At 38.9% G+C, this 16,416-nt stretch overlaps 1 protein-coding gene across 1 annotated transcript in view; it reads left to right on the plus strand.

Annotated features, from left to right (window-relative positions):
• The first annotated feature begins 2,970 nt into the window (after nt 1-2,970).
• LOC150101145 (uncharacterized) overlaps nt 2,971-16,416 on the plus strand; it is an 85,344-nt gene continuing 71,898 nt past the window's right edge. The window contains exon 1 of the mRNA XM_090401367.1: nt 2,971-3,267. The gene's annotated coding sequence lies outside the window, so the exon portion shown is untranslated. The remainder of the gene's footprint in view (nt 3,268-16,416) is intronic.

Genomic DNA, 16,416 nt, shown 5'->3' on the forward strand with positions numbered 1-16,416 from the left:
CAGGCAGGTGTACCTAACAAACTTGCTACTCAGTGTATCTGTATTTCAGAATAACAAGCGTGGCAAGGCAGTTCGTTCTTTGGGTGAGTCGTGCTCAAAATTCTCTAAGAATACACAGAGAAGAAATCAATTAATTCGTTCAGTTGGCAAACATGCCATCAGTCTTCTCATGTCATTCGATACGGAAGTGTTGGCGCTTTTCCAGTTGTGGAAAATATCTTTATTACTTCAGCCTCCCTATGGATTTCATGAAATAGCTTCAATAGCACGTGAGATCAGTATCTTTCTCTAAATAATTATACGATTCTGCTATATTTATGGTGGATGAAATGAACTACTGTGAACGCAACTAACTGCTTCCACCCAAAAATCATCATTATTATACGAGTCAATAAAGACACTTGACATAATTGATATACAGCTCACAATTATGAGGCTATAAGAATAGTTAACCAGAAAACTAGACGAAAATGATTAATAGGAGGCGCGCACAGTTTTTAAACAAATCACTCTACTTCGACCTCCTTGCCTCTGAAGAACGCTTTTTGGAAAGACGCAATGCATAGTGAATGTTGCAATAAGGTCTACAGCCAAAATTGCAACTGTAGGCATTAGCTGCGGCCTATGTTGATATGGAGATGACGTAACAGAACATTCAGATCATCAAGCAGCACAGAATGTATTATGCTTCTGAACGAAGAAGAATAATGGAAATATTCGAAGCATCCAAGAGAAACGAATGCATCCTCGAATGCCGAATTTCTACGAAAAGACATTCGGCGAAATTCGCTCTAGGAATCACCTTTACGATGACAAGAGACAGCCTAAGATTCTTGAAGCCGTCCATGAAAAGATTCTTGAGGCTGAGACTCGCTGTTTCAGGCACTTTGCAAGAGTGATGTTCGCTCTTTGTCGCTGCATAAATCTAGCACCACAAATTGCGGAGGGGCCTTAAGAACAGAAGTGAGAACGCGTTATTGGATAGTCCTCTATTAAACGACTGATAATGCAATCCCGAAAAGATTTAAGACAATTACATCGGAAAGCATGGATGATACAGCACACAACCCAGCGTCATAACCCATATAATAGATTAAGACGTTAGCTAAGGTCTAGGCTTTCAAAGGTCAGTAATTGTGCGGTAAGAAAATAAAATAAATGAACAAATAAAAACCAATGTAGTTTTACAAATTCTGAAGAAAGGTGTTCGTTACTGAAGTGTGAATGAGCAGAAAATATTCGTATTTTTTTTTAATGCAATCTACATTGTAAGACTGGAGAACAGAGAAAAATATTATTACGATAACGGCTTTTATTTTCCCTGCTCTGTGAAATAACCAATACAAAATTAATAAGAGTTCTCCAATCAATAGGTCAGCTATACGAATGAAGATTGACCACAGGTAATCAAGCCAATTGAACTGAATTATCACAAGTCCGCAGTAACAACGCAAGTGTACGGTGGCATACTACAAATATACACCAATAAACTAATAAGTTTTGTCCATGGGAAATCTCCAAACTGACAAGTCCATTTGGCAAAAAACTTTTCGATGTTTCTCTTACTCAACCTGCTGCATAAACCAAGAGAATACTGCAGAGAACTCAGAAAGGCGAGTCAAAATTCAATATTTTATTTACCAACAGTAAAATCATTAAATTATTATTATTTTATTTTATTTTATTTTTTTACTTCATGATAGCCGTGAAATTCTTAGCATGTGGAATTAAAATAATTTGATAATACAGACAGTCTTCGATTTACAAATTTTCGTGTTAAAACAATTAAAAATTGCATGAACGGTAGACATACTCTGCACAGATATGCAGCTTAAAATATTTTTTAATTTTAATTTGTGATCTATTATTAAATCGCGGAACACGGTTCAAGGGATCGCTAAAAATATATTAATCAAAATCACTGTATTTGTTGACATGCATATGACTTTTAGAAATGTTTAAGTAAAAAAAATGTTGATTTTTTATTTAAAGTTATAGTAAAAACGTCCTTTGATTCATGAAAAAAAAAAAAAAAACCGCTAGTACCCATTGAAAAGGCAAGCTAAGCAGCTCTTCGACAATCTCCCTTCGCTCTCTCTCAGAACCTGAACCATCCACTTCGCTAGAAGCACTTGCGGTGAATCATCGTCTCTATCGATCACCATTAGCCGTGTTTTTCTTTTTCTTGCATCGTAATGGTTTATATTTCTTATACATGTTATAACTATCTCCAATGGCTGCTAATTATACGTGTATTGATTTCATTTAAGCTGATTTTATGTATTCTATATAAACGCACACACATCGTACATGTGAACTCAGGTTTACAGCACACATTTTCATCTATTTTCTATAAACAAGGCAAAACTGCTTAGCTACTTTTCAACCGCCCCCCCATCCCTATGCTAAATCATCGTTTTTAATAGTGCATAATCTTTTAATGAATAATTAATGATTATTCATTAAATGAAATTTAATTAATATTTCATAATCTTGTTATGGATATTACGGGTATATAATTAATTTTATTGATAATTATATTATCAGCTCGATACATATTTATTAGATCATAGCTGACACCCGTGTTTGCCGTGTCTTTTTCTTTTTGTTGTTGTTGTCCCGATATGAACTCGAAAAAAAATCTACAAAAGCAAAATCCCCGTAATAATGATTTCAGAGCTGTTTTTTCCCTTCTCAACGTTATTTTTGCACTCACAACATAATCACTTACAGATGTCACATTCAGAATTTCTAATCGCGTTCAGAACAGTGATCACCATACCCTTTAACGACGTCGCAGGAAGCCTTCTCCACTTCCCTGGCTGCCGAAGGATCTGTGTTGACGTTTAGACCAGAAGATGGCAAGCGAGGTGGAGGCTTCGCTTGCACACGTAACGATACGGCAGTAGCCTCATGCGCTTCTGAGAGTGTTCACGTGACTCGCTGTTGCCTCTGGCTCGCCATAAAGAGAAAACGGCGCACGTTCTCCCAGCATGCAGCAGAAAGCGGCGAAACTCATCTACGGCCGCAGGTGTTCCGGCAACGATCCGCGACCTTTGTCTTTGTAAGGAAGACCCACAGTACGGCATCTGTGGAACGGTGAAGGATCGAGAAAGACATATCTACAATGCATGGGGGATAGCATCTTTCTTGTGAGTGCCACGAACTGTGTTCATGGAGAAGATCCGATAGGCGTGGTGTCGTAGTGAACATCCAATGACCCCCAAGTTCCACCTGAAGTCGTGACCTCCGTCAACCGCATACCTTGTAAGTATGCATTCACTATTGAAATATTTTTGTTCTCAGTGTAAATGCATGGATTGTTTGAAGATAATCGTACCGAACGAAGAGGGGTAGGGAGGGAGGAATTTAACTATCGACTTAAGCTGTAGTGAACATACCATTATCATTTATTCTATGATTGTGACTGTATTTGTGGCGCATAAAATAATACCGTAATTTCTACCGATAAATGAATGACCATTATTCGCTATGGTCATCCGTAGTGAGATGAAGAGGTAGCATCCCGGATTGCTTGAGACATCTCAACAGAAACTGGGCATGTTAAGAAGGATGACGTGCGTTTAGAGATCAATAATTCTTACGCATAGCCATGAATAAGCCTGTTTGTTCATAATAATTTTTTTTTTTTACTTATGAGAAGAAAATATAAAATCATACTCCGAATTCAGAGAAGATTATACTGTGCTGTATGAGGCATCTGAAGAAGCCATTTATTATTTCTAAAACGTATTCATCGCGCTAATTTTAAAATTCATTTTCAGTTATATAAACAAAGCTGTGGAAAAATTAAAAATGCGTGCCTTCGAGTAAGCGTGGCTAGTGAACCTCGCTTGCAGAATAATTCTATCAGGTAGTAACAGACAGCAATAACCTTCAAGTCAATTAATTTTACCTTCGAACAAGGAGCTTCCGTTGTTGCAAGTCTCTCTCTCTCTCTCTCTCTCTCTCTCTCACACACACACACACACCTTTACCGATTAAGTCGATTTTACTGAACCTTGGACCATAATTACGTGCTTTGGATTGGAGCAATAAGTCCTTCTAGAAGAGGTCTGACAGGACAAATGTGAAATATGTTTAGTTCCGATCGGCCTTAACCAATGATGTCCATTTTTAAAAAAAAATTTTTTTTTTTTAAATAATAGTTTTCATCGTTGCATTCAGTGTACAGTTAATCACGATGACGAATACTTGTTTGTCTATATATGTGCTGAAAACTTTTTCTGCTTAAAATGGCTAGACTCAAAAGAAAGGGAACAAAATATTCTTTGTTCGTAGTTTCATGTTGAAAATATGTTTTGTACATGGATTTTAACTTCCTTCCAAGTCCCATCCCCTGCTCATGTTTTGTCCCTTTTTATCCCAACACCACTGCCTGAGGCGACCTACTTCTCCCTGCTAATTCGGTTCTGGTTGTCATAACAAGCGTTCCCTAGCTGGAACGCAAAACCACGTGTGGTTGGATAGACTCGAATGCAGTCTTTTCTTTCTTCTTTTTTTTTTTTTTGTTTTTTTTTTCTTTCTCGCTCTCGAAGAATTGCTTTTACATTATTAACATTCAGGGATGTGAAAACATACAATGTAAACGATGACATTTTAGAGTCGAAGATTCTAGCCACTCGACCGAAACACTGCAAGATTGTACAGAAGATTCTAACACAGAGAACAAAATACGATTTACTGTGAACAAATACAGTGTTATTCCTGTAAACACCAATAATTATGCATTTAATAATGTTTATATTATGTTGTCGTTGAACTTTAATGTAGAGCGAATGTATCCGCAAGCCAAATAGTCGTTGGAATACTACCTGGCGATTCATTTACAAGGGTTCGTTATGCCAACGTTAATGACTGACTAATGGGATTCGTTGGCAGCTAAAGGAGCATCTGGAGGTCGCGACTGGTTGAGCTGGGTTGGGTTGTTTAGAGTATTCTCAGATCCTCAGCCGGTTTGTCTGTTTTGCGGGAGGGAAAAAAAAAACTTGTATTTCCAGTCGAGACTGGTGAAAACCTCACTTTCCAATTCAGTTAAGAAACAGCGTTCTTGGAAGAGGAAAATTATTTCTTATAATGCTAAACAGTAATTTGGGTATTTCTGCCTGCATTTAGTTCAAAAAGCTGAATAATCTTTCAGACATAATTACAGGAATTCCTGTCTAGTTCGTAAGTAAGCAGAACTCCCTATACGCCTCACTCGGTGATGCATACATCAAATCCCAGACAAATGTGGTTTTCTGTATTCAACTTAAAATTATTCTATAAATTTCAACTATCTCGGTTGTGATGATATTCCTATAAAACTGCGGGCCCATATTACATCTACGCTTTATATTTCAGCGACATTATCTTTATGTGTATTATACAATAAATAATATAGTTCTGTTTTTTTCTCATTCGAACACTAGTAAGAAATATTTATTTATAAACACCGAAACCCAGCACAACAGATTAAGAAAATGCGAAATCCAAGTTGTGGCTGAAAAGATGTATCACAAACTAAACAATCGATTAAATTCTGTCAAAAAGAAAAGAAAAGAAAAAGAAATGAAAGTCAATTCATCAAATGTTTTATAGCCTTAACAGCCTATGGCCAATAAACGAGACCTCTGTGCTATCCATTCCACTTCCATCATTATCTCCAGCCTTAGAGGATAATAAAGAAAAGCAGAAGGAAATAGATTACATTTTTGTTATTGAACTGTATAGAATCTCTGCGAACAGCACGCCCGATATTCCTCTCACGAAGTAGGGCGACAATAAAATATGTCTAAAGCCAGAATTTTTCAGCAGCTTGTCGAAGCAAAAACTGATTTGTCTTTTGACTTGGTTACGTGATTGGGAATGCTGCAACGGATTTGTTTTCAGAATATGATACCGGAAAAATTCACGCTCCAGGAGCAAGCTGGGTATTTTGCATTCTCATTCTATACAAAAGGAAATTTTGCACATATCAATGCAGTAGTTCGCTGTAACCTGCACGCGGGACAGCTCTCTTTCGCTCTTCTATTTCCTTCCTCTTCCCAGCATTCTTGTTTCGTTTCACACATTCTCTTCTCTTCTCTACTTCACTTCACTCTTCGCTTCTTCACTTGCTATATACTCATCCCTAATGCACGTTCCCTTCCTATATCTTGTGTCATTTCTTCACCATATAATGTGTCCGCACCTTAATTTATCTTCTTCGGATATTTTAATGTTCAACAACTTCAACCGGCTTCCTTCTCCAATTGAATTGATCCAGGAGGTATATTTGGTATCATGAAAAATCAAGACACGTTGTTCGTATGCCTTTTAGAATATGATAATTCAAACCCCTCTTCACTGTCATCAGCAGGGCCGATCATCTCGGAGGTGAGGTGGGTGCAATGCACCCGGGCCCCACGATCGAGTGGGCACAGTCGGTACACATTTGCGAAAACCTATTTTTTTTCCCTTCTTCTAATTTTGCTTATAACTAAAGGAATTTCATCGACTGTATTTTAGGGCCCCCGGTAACAATAATATCTGTGTATTTTCTATTATATTAGGGTTTTTGCTTAACCCTTTTGATGCGTTTATGGAGTGTATAAATATTAACAAACATGATTTCGTTTTTACCCTAAAATGCCTGATTCATCATTAGTTTTTTCCTAATGTTACACATTTATATCATTTGGCTCGTTATCGAAACCGTTGAAAAAATATTTATTATATTCTTTATATATGGTTAGTCTAGAGCACGGGTGGACAACCCTTAACATGCCTGCCAAACGTGGCACGCCAATGACTTTTTCTAGCACGCAACCCAGGGCTCATCTTAAAAAATAATTAAATAAAAAAATACATTTCAAACATCTTCGCTGACACATATTTTAACTTAATATAATACAATTTTATTAAGTACAGCTATACCAAATAAAAATGCAATAATTAATTAAACTCTACCAACTGTTTCATAATAATAAGTAATAAGAAAATTAGAAACAAAATTCCTATTTCCAAGCCATCGATATATCTCCGCGATATACTGATGTACAAGTTTTGTCCAGTTCAGTTGTTGCATTATTCGTCAGGCATCCAGATGGCGTGACTCCTTTACCATCATTTGATATATCTTTTCATGTTTCGTAAAGAACGTATCCGTTTTCTAAAGTGTATTTGTATTTGTATTTTATTAAATCGTAAGTTATTAAAATATGGATTGGAAGTATTTATTGTCAATTAATATGTTTAACTTATTATATATAAAAGCAAATTTCCTTTACATTGATTTTCGGAAACTGAAGTTTTCAGGTGTTTTCGTAAAATCCCCGCATATATTGCAAGTGCTATTTCCTGTTTAGAGAACAGTTGGCTTGTGTGCATCCTACCCATCTGCTTTCCCATTATTTCAAGCAAAAATTAGCAGTAATTCACAAGACTTGAGATACTCAATGAACAGTCCTTCACGAAGGACTGATGAACAGACAGCCATGGCGAGAAATAAGTTTTGATTAAAGAATTTTCGCTAATTATTTTACATTAAATTTTTGTCTAGATTCTAGACTCTAGAATAATAAAATATAAGAACGTATTAAGTAGTTGCAATAATAAAAGAATTGTAAAGATATATATGCTGCTAAAAGTGCACCTGCACTAACGAAATGTGCACCTACACTAATGACCTTGCAGTCAGAGACAGAGAGGAAATGCTTGGTGATATACATCCCACCTCTATTCCCAAACAAGTACGCTGTATAAAACAGGGGATTCCACCTGTAACTCAAAAAAGGTTCTTGATATGCTGAAAGAAAACCCCCCAAGAGAAGTGGAAGGAAAGGCCATGAACCTAGAGAACATGGTTCATATTAAGGTTGTGACTGAAGAAAAATTGACCACCAAACCGAAGGTAACTGATCTCTTTGATATGGTGATATGGAGTCAGTAAGATTATTAATTAAGCATGAAATAGAGAGGTTACATCAACCCGTAATGGAGCGATTAAACGCCATTATCAAAGAATTAGGCGAGCTCAAAATGATGGCCCCAAAATTTAATCCATGTCAGGAAAGGGGGGGGGGTAGTGAAGAGAAAGACAGAAGAAAGCCACCTAAATGTTACAACTGTAACAAGGTAGGACATTTAGCTAATAACTGCTTTATGAAGAGTAACTCACCCCTAGAGGAATGAGATATGAATCAAATGTCATGTTTAATAAGAAGAGACCTGATAGTTCTATGACAATTATTCAAGGCTTGGTAGGAAGGATACCTTGTGATATCCTACTGGATACTGGGTCCCACGTTTCAGCTATAACCGGGTCATTCTTCAAGAGAGTATGATGTATCCGTATCACAAATAACGTGATAGAGTTGAGAAAGCCAATCAAGCTAACAGGTATCTCAAAATCTGAAGTATGTACTCAGAGAAAGATAAAGGTAGGCATTAAGCTACCTGAGTTAATTTGAACGTTTCCCAAGAAGTGTTAATTCTTCCTATGTTATCTCGTCCGAGCGTTCAAATTATTTTGGGATTAGATTTTCTGCAGAAGTGCGGCTTTTCATGTGATTTCCAAAAAGGGAATATTTCCCTAATGGGAATTAAACGCGCACAAAATGGCAGCAGCAATCCTAGATCTCAGGCATAAAAAAGTGGACAAGAGAACCAAGAATAATGACAGAAAGATGATTAGACAGAGAAAGAAAGAAAAAAAAGTACCGATTTGACTCGAATGACTCTTTCGATATCTTGTAGAAAACGGAAGTCTCAAAAAAGGAATGGTTACTAAAACATATACGATCTCCAGTGTTGCACTATCTGACCCTGTTAAGAGGGAAGACAGTAACATGACTAAGCTAAGCAGTGCTGAGACTTTAGGAAAATTCTTATATAAACCTCCTCATCGCCAAACCTGGGGCAAGCCCCGTATTATAAAGGCTCAGAGAGGTGACCCTGAGTTGAGGAATATATATGAAAAAATTAAGAGAGGTGACCATATTCCCAAGAACCGAGCATTCCTCAAAACACTTTACCTAGATAAAGATGGAGACACATACGACAAGTTGTCGTATGTGTCAACAGAGGTTTAAAAATTGAAAGTGTAAGGAACTAGTCAAGGTCATCTCCAGAGAACGAGGGAATCAAAGAACAAAAAAATTAAACCTTTCAGTTTAATTTTTTTCAGAGAAAAGGGTGGACTTGGTAAAATATCGCGAGAAATAAGTTTCGATTAAAGAATTTTCGCTAATTATTTTTCAATTATATTTTTGTCTAGAATAATAAAATATAAGAATGTACTAAGTAGTTGCAATAATAAAAGAATTGTAAAGATGTATATGCTGCTAAAAGTGCACCAGCACCTGCTAAGAAATGTTACTAAGAGCTTGGCGCCGAGCGCCAAAAAGATCGTAAGGTCAAACGGCCTGCGATGACCTAGGTTCATTCATTGCTCATGGCTAATCCTGGAATATTCCTAACTGAGAACAAAGAACTGTGATTTGAATAAAAAGGCAATACAACACGTGGTTCAAGGCTTTTTTTTTTCCGACCTGTGGCTGACCTTTTCTGGACTTTAGCGCAGCACCTACGAGTATTCCTTCCGGAGTAGAAGGATGATAGTTTTCCCGCCGCCGATGCCAGATGTACTTCTGCCACCTGCTCGCTCTAGGCTGCGGATAGCCATGGCAGAACTCTAGTGCATAATTCGAAGGAAAACTATCGAGGATTTGACCTGATAGAACGTGTATCATTAAGGAATCGAACTTTCCTCTCGGGAAATTGTTAACAAGTAAGCCCTCGTTTTGTTTTGCACTATGCGATACGATTGTGTCTAGAAATCGTAAATAGAAAGAAAGAGACTAATTGTTAACTGGCGGCTATATGTGAAGTGAATGTGAATGAAGTGAATTCCAATTAAGAAGTAAATGTAACAGAAGAGAATTAACTGTGTTAACAAGCTTATAACAATTGTGCATGCTTATGAGCTATATTTGCCCCATAGAAGATATTCTGTGATAAGTAAGATTGAGTAATTTTGCTAGTAAAAGTGTTATAATCTATGATGTTCAGATAGTTAGTTAAAGTGTGATATAGGGTGCATTTTGTTTAAGTCAGTATTTAATCATTCTTTCTATGCTTTGTATCATGTCTTTGAAGTTAAAATAAATATGTTTTGTTTTTTTCAACTGCCTGATTCTAATTCCTAAGCCAATGCACTATCTCGAAAATAATTAACGAACCTGCGGGAGTAAAGTATAACAGCGAACCAAGACTTGCATTTTAGGGAATTGTCCAGAAGTGTTAGATTAGTTTTTGTCTTCTTCTCGCCCTGACTGTTAACATAAATTAGATCAATTAAGTGGCACAGTCAGAAAATTAAATAAATTTCTTAATTGATTTGTGTATGATTGCTCAGGGATTTCCATGCCAGATAGATCTTAAAAACGAGGTCTATCTAGCAGCAGAATAAAGGGGGAGGGGGCAAGAAGTAATACTAAGTGAGGAAATAGATAGAAGACACGGAATATATTACAATGGTATGAGGCCAGTAAAGATATGTGCATATGATTGGTGCGCGAGTCAAAGATAAAAGTCAGCTGACAATTTTTGAATTGAAATGCTAATTCTCTTCAACCAAATTCAATATCTGAAAGTGCCATAACAATATTCACTATATATATTTCCTAGCTTTAACACGTTTACGAATTTTTACACGTTCTGTTGATTTTTATTGTTGCTCTGCATTTGAGCTGGGGGGGGGGGGGAACAGACTCCCACACATCTAGATTTTAGTGTTTGCCAGTGCAGCATATAGTTTTGCTTGCAACTAAATAGCATAGTTTTTGGGGAAGGGACATGCGATTCATTAGTTAGTACCATTTTTATCACAGCTGTCTCTAATTGCACTATTTGTTGAGAAATATATTACACAGACTACAAATGTTTGCACCTTATTCAGTGATAAAATAAAACGACCTGCTTTTACTGGCGTCTGCAGACGTATTGGCTAGTATGGAGGGCACATGGTTTGCCAAGGAAAGCGAGTCACTATTGCCATGAAGTGAACGTGATTAAACTTTTTTTTTCTTTCTGTGCGAGGTTACGCGAAACTTTTGAATTTCTTTTTTTCGCAAAGTAAAATCAGGGGTGCGAGTTATACGTTAGGACCAGTTATATTCCAGTAAATACGGTAAGTTATTTTTAAAGCTATGTGAAATGTATTATCAATATTCAGGATTATGAAGTGTTGTCTTCATAATCCTGAAGTGGGGCTCAGGGGCTCACTTTAGTGAGTACGGGTGTAGCAAACCTGAGGTACCTGATGCTGGACCATGCCTTACTTCATGTAATATACATCTGTTATATTATCTGTAGGCTGGTCCCTCCTCTTCCTCCCTTGCTTCTTTCTTTCTTCTCTTCTTGCTCCTTCCCCTGAATGCTGTTAGAGTATTCGAGGGGAATCTTTCCTATTTTTCTGTGTCATTTCGTCTTGTGCTAACAGGACATTATCAAACACTGTAACATGATCAGGCCATCAAAAAATGTTCATACCGCATCGTCCGTCGCGCGGGTTACCAAGGGACACGTTCGGATTTTAGGCAGAGGGACCCGTTCGAAAAATATGTTACAGTCTCCCTTAGACACCACTCCTCAGCACTCTGCTAGATGAAACTTCATCAATGGGCCCGCTACCCGTTTGGGGAGGTGTTTAGGGGCAGCGCAAAGAAATGGTTCTGCAAAAGGACGGAAATGGCAACGACGACGGCACCAGACTATGGCTTTAGGCAACTGGAACATCTTCTCTCTGACAGGGAAGGAGTTGGAACTAGTTGAGGAAGCCAAGCGCTACCGGCTAAACTTAGTCGGGCTTTCTTCAACCAAGAGGAGAAGCTCTGGAACTGTCGACCTGGATAAGGGGTAGCAGCTTTACTACTCTGGTGTGAGCCCGACAATGTCTGCTCAGGCGGGTGTGGGGATACTCACAAGCCCCCAGCTGTCAGACCGTGTTGCTGAGTGGATCCCATTGGGGGGACGGGTATGTGTGTTAAGGCTTCAGATGAAAAACCATGATTTTTTGCTGTGGTGCAAGCCTATGCACCTAATCTGGAGTCAGAATTAGAGGAAGTTGATGCTGCTTTTGACAGGATGGCAGACATGGAATCAATCCTGCTAATGGGTGACTTCAATGCACATGTTGGAACAGATGACCAGACATGGAGGGGTGTGGTTGGGAGGAACGGTGCCCCTGACCTTAACGCGAATGGGTTGAAATTATTGGATTTCTGCTGTACTAGCAGCTTGTCCATAATGAATACCTTCTTCCAGCACCGAGAAGTCCATAAGTATACCTGGTACAGGGATGCACTAGAACAAAGGTCTCTAATTGACTTCTTTATAGTCTCAGCAGGCCTATTTTCCTCAGTGTTGGACGTTCGTGTGCGGAGAGGGACAGAACTGTCAACTGACCATCACCTTGTTGTGTGCACTCTACGGCTTCAGATACCAGATGCTACCATCAACGCTGGTAGGCCTAAGCAGCTATACCGCGTGAAATGGGAGACATTGGAAAATGAGGTTGTGAGGAAGAATTTTGCAGATGACATTTCCTCAAGGTTCAAAGAGATTCCCAAGCATACTGCAGATGTTGAGGAGGAATGGAAGCTGTTCAGAACAGCTGTCACTGCCTCTGTACTCTCATGGTGTGGCAGAAAGCGGCTCGGCGTGGCAATGGGCAGTGAGAAAAGGACACCTTGGTGGAACCAAGAAGTCCGAAAAAAACTCCGGGCAAAAAAGGAGTCCTACCTAACATGGCTTAGAGTCAGGTCACCTGAGATGCGTTTGCGGTATGCTGAGGCACGAAAAGCTGCTGCTAAGGCAGTAAAGACAGCAAAGCAGAAGGCTTGGGAATCCTTTGGAGAAATATTAGACTCATCCTATGCAAATGCAAACAAAGTATTCTGGCAGACCATCCGCCGCCTTCGAGAGAGGAAATCGTGCAGAGCAAGGGCAGTTAAGGCCTCTGATGGTGCACTTTTAACAACCGAGAAGGATATCCTCCACAGATGGAGGAAATACTTTGAGAGCCTTCTTAACCCAGGTGTCCCAGCAGTTGTGGACATCCAAGAGGTGCAGATCGGGGCAATGACTAGTCTCACAGCAGAAGAGGTCCATTTAGCAATAAAATCGCTAAAATCGGGCAAGGCTGCTGGCGATGATGAAATTCGGCCCGAAATGCTAAAAGCCTTAAATCGAGACGGTGTTCTCTGGCTGACTCAAGTGTGTCAGGCTGCTTGGATATCTGGGCGAGCACCAAAGTAATGGCAGACAGGCATAATAATACCAGTCTTTAAGAAGGGAGACCAGAAGGATTGCAGTAACTATCGTGGCATCTCTCTGCTCAGCCTGCCTGGGAAAGTGTATGCTAAGTGCTTGGAAAGACGGTGCAGGAGCATAGTTGAGTCAAAGTTCCAGGAAGAACAATGTGGCTTTCGTCCTGGTAGGAGCACAAATGACCAAATCTTCACTTTAAGGCAAGAGAAATCTTGGGAATATGCCAAGAATGTCTACACATGTTTTGTGGACTTGGAGAAGGCATATGACCGGGTTCCTCGGGATAAGCTTTGGCAAGTAGTACAGGAGTATGGAGTGGATGGTCAACTATTAGCTGCCATCAAGTCCCTGTATGAATGCCCAGAGTTTTGTGTCAGAGTAAACAGCACAAAGTCTGAACCTTTCACAGTCTCCGTTGGCCTCCATCAAGGGTGTGTTCTGTCACCCCTCCTTTTCATAATATTTATGGACTGGATTGAAAGGCACAGCCGAGGCAGTGAGTGTGTCAGAATTGAAAAATGTAGCATTGGACGTCTGCTTTTTGCAGATGACTTAGTTCTGCTTAGCTCTTCCACAGATGACCTCCAGCGGACCCTGGATAGGATTGTAGCTGTTTGTGCAGACGCCGGAATGAAGATCAGTGTGGCCAAAACTGAAACGTTTGTGGTCTCAAGACCACCATCCCAGTGCACTCTAAATATAAGTGGAGTCCCAATGAGACAGGTGGAGAAGTTTAAATACCTTGGGTCCATATTCACGAATGATGGAAAATGGGACGTAGAGCTAAATACGCGAATTGGCTTAGCAAGCTCAATATTGCGGGAGCTTGGCCGTTGGGTAGTATTGAAGCGGGAGTTAAGCCAGAAGGCAAAGCTGGCTGTCTTCAATACAGTCTATGTCCCCATCCTCACCTATGGTCATGAGAGTTGGGTAATGACCGAAAGAATGCGGACACGAATCCAAGCGGTTAAAATAAGGTTCCTTCGAGAGGTTGCGGGGCTGACAAAACTCGACAGAGTCCGAAGCTCTGCAATTCGGGAAACTCTCAATACTCAACAGCTGCTTCTCCGTGTTGAGAGATCACAGTTACGTTGGTACGGGCACCTGGTCAGAATGCCACAAGAGAGGCTCCCCCAGCAGGCCCTCTTTGCCAATCCAGAAGGTGGGAGGCCACGTGGAAGGCCAAGGACTCGCTGGATAGATTATATCCAAAACCTTGGGTGGACACGTTTGAGAATCCCACCAGAACACCTGAGCTTGGTGGCAGAGGATCGTGACCATTGGAAGTTCCTCTTGCAGCTGTTGCCCCCACAACCCAATTAGGAAGAGTGGGCCTTGAAGATGTATGTATGTATGAAGTGTTGTCTGCACATGATTAGATCTCAACTCAGCTAATAGTGATAGATAGTGGTGAAACTGATGTACTGAAGTAAACAAATGAAAAAAATAAACACATTCCTTGAGTGTTTCTAAAATTTGGTAATATTGTAAAAAGTATGTACATATTTAACGTTTTGTTAATTCATGGGATAAAAATATTTAATATTATTAATTTATTCGACAGGCAAAGCCTAACCCAAGAAAGTATCCCTCTGGGTGTCAAAAAAGGAAATCAGCAGAAAAGAAAAAAGAAAAAGAAAAATCTCAAAAAGTCACAAGTAGATTTGTTTCCATGGCTACAAAATAAATCTGACAACGAAATTGCTATGACTTCAGCAGTTGCAATTCAAACTTCAACAGAAGAAGAAAACTCCAAACAAGCTACACAACTTTTCAACGAAAATGTAGAAACTGTGGGATTCGTCGAAAAAGACGCGTCTGATTATACAAACGTTTTGGGTACAGCAAATAACGATGTAAACAATAATAACGATGGTGATCAAGTGAATATAAATGACCCAGGGTTGTGGCCAAATATTATAACTGATAAATTTAGATTATTTTGTGTTAAAACTGGACCTAAACAACATCATCAAGATACATTCGTTAAGAATGGTGAAGGTAGATCATTTTCTACATCGTACTATTTTAAAAAAAATGCCAAATGGTGAAACTCAGCTTCGCATCTGGTTAGTTTACACAAAAGCTCAAGACTCAGTATTTTGTTTTGTTGTGTATTATTTTCCAAAAGAAGAGGAAAAGATCAATCAACACGATTTATATGTGGTTTTAATAAATGGAGAAAACTGGCATCTGTAATTCGAGATCATCATTTTTTTAAAAATAGTACGATGCAGAAAATGATCTACCTTCAACATTCTTAACGAATGCGTCTTGATGATGTTGTTTAGGTCCAGTTTTAACACAAAATAATCTAAATTTATCAGTTATAATATTTGGCCACAAACTTGGATCATTTATATTCACTTGATCACCATCGTTATTATTGTTTACATCGTTATTTGCTGTACCCAAAATGTTTGTATAATCAGACGCGTCTTTTGTGTGGGATCTCCCCCCCCCCTAGTTCAAATGCAGAGCAACAATAAAAATCAACAGAAAGTGTTAAAATTCGTAAACGTGTTAAAGCTAGGAAATATACAATGAATATTCAATGAAAGTTGAAGAGAAGTAGCATTTCAATTCAAAAATTGTCTGCTGACTTTTATCTTTGACTCGCGCGATCTTTTGTTAATACCGCACCAATCATATATGCACATATCTTTACCGGCCAAGTACCATGGCTGCCTGTTCATCAGTCATTCGTGAAGGATTGTCCATTAAGTATCTCAAGTCTTGTGAATTACTGCTAATTTTTGCTTGAAATAATGGGAAAGCAGATGGGTAGGATGCACACAAGGAAACTGCTGGGTAGGATGCACACAAGGAAACTGCTGGGTAGGATGCACACAAGGAAACTGCTGGATAGGATGCACACAAGGAAACTGCTGAGTAGGATGCACACAAGAAACAGATGGGTGGGATGCACACAAAGAAAGCAGATGGGTAGGATGCACACAAGTCAACTGCTTGTTGGCTTGTGTGTCAACAAGCATCTATCTGTGAAAAAAACTGAAAACTTTATTTCCGAAAATCAATGTAAAGGAAATTTGCTTTTATATATAATAAGTTAAACATATTAATTGACAATAAATACTTCCA

The sequence above is a fragment of the Typopeltis vanoorti genome, chromosome 12 (genome assembly GCF_054136105.1).
Source record: "Typopeltis vanoorti isolate ZY-2024b chromosome 12, IOZ_Tvanoo_1.0, whole genome shotgun sequence".
Classification (NCBI taxonomy): Eukaryota; Metazoa; Arthropoda; class Arachnida; order Uropygi; family Thelyphonidae; genus Typopeltis; species Typopeltis vanoorti.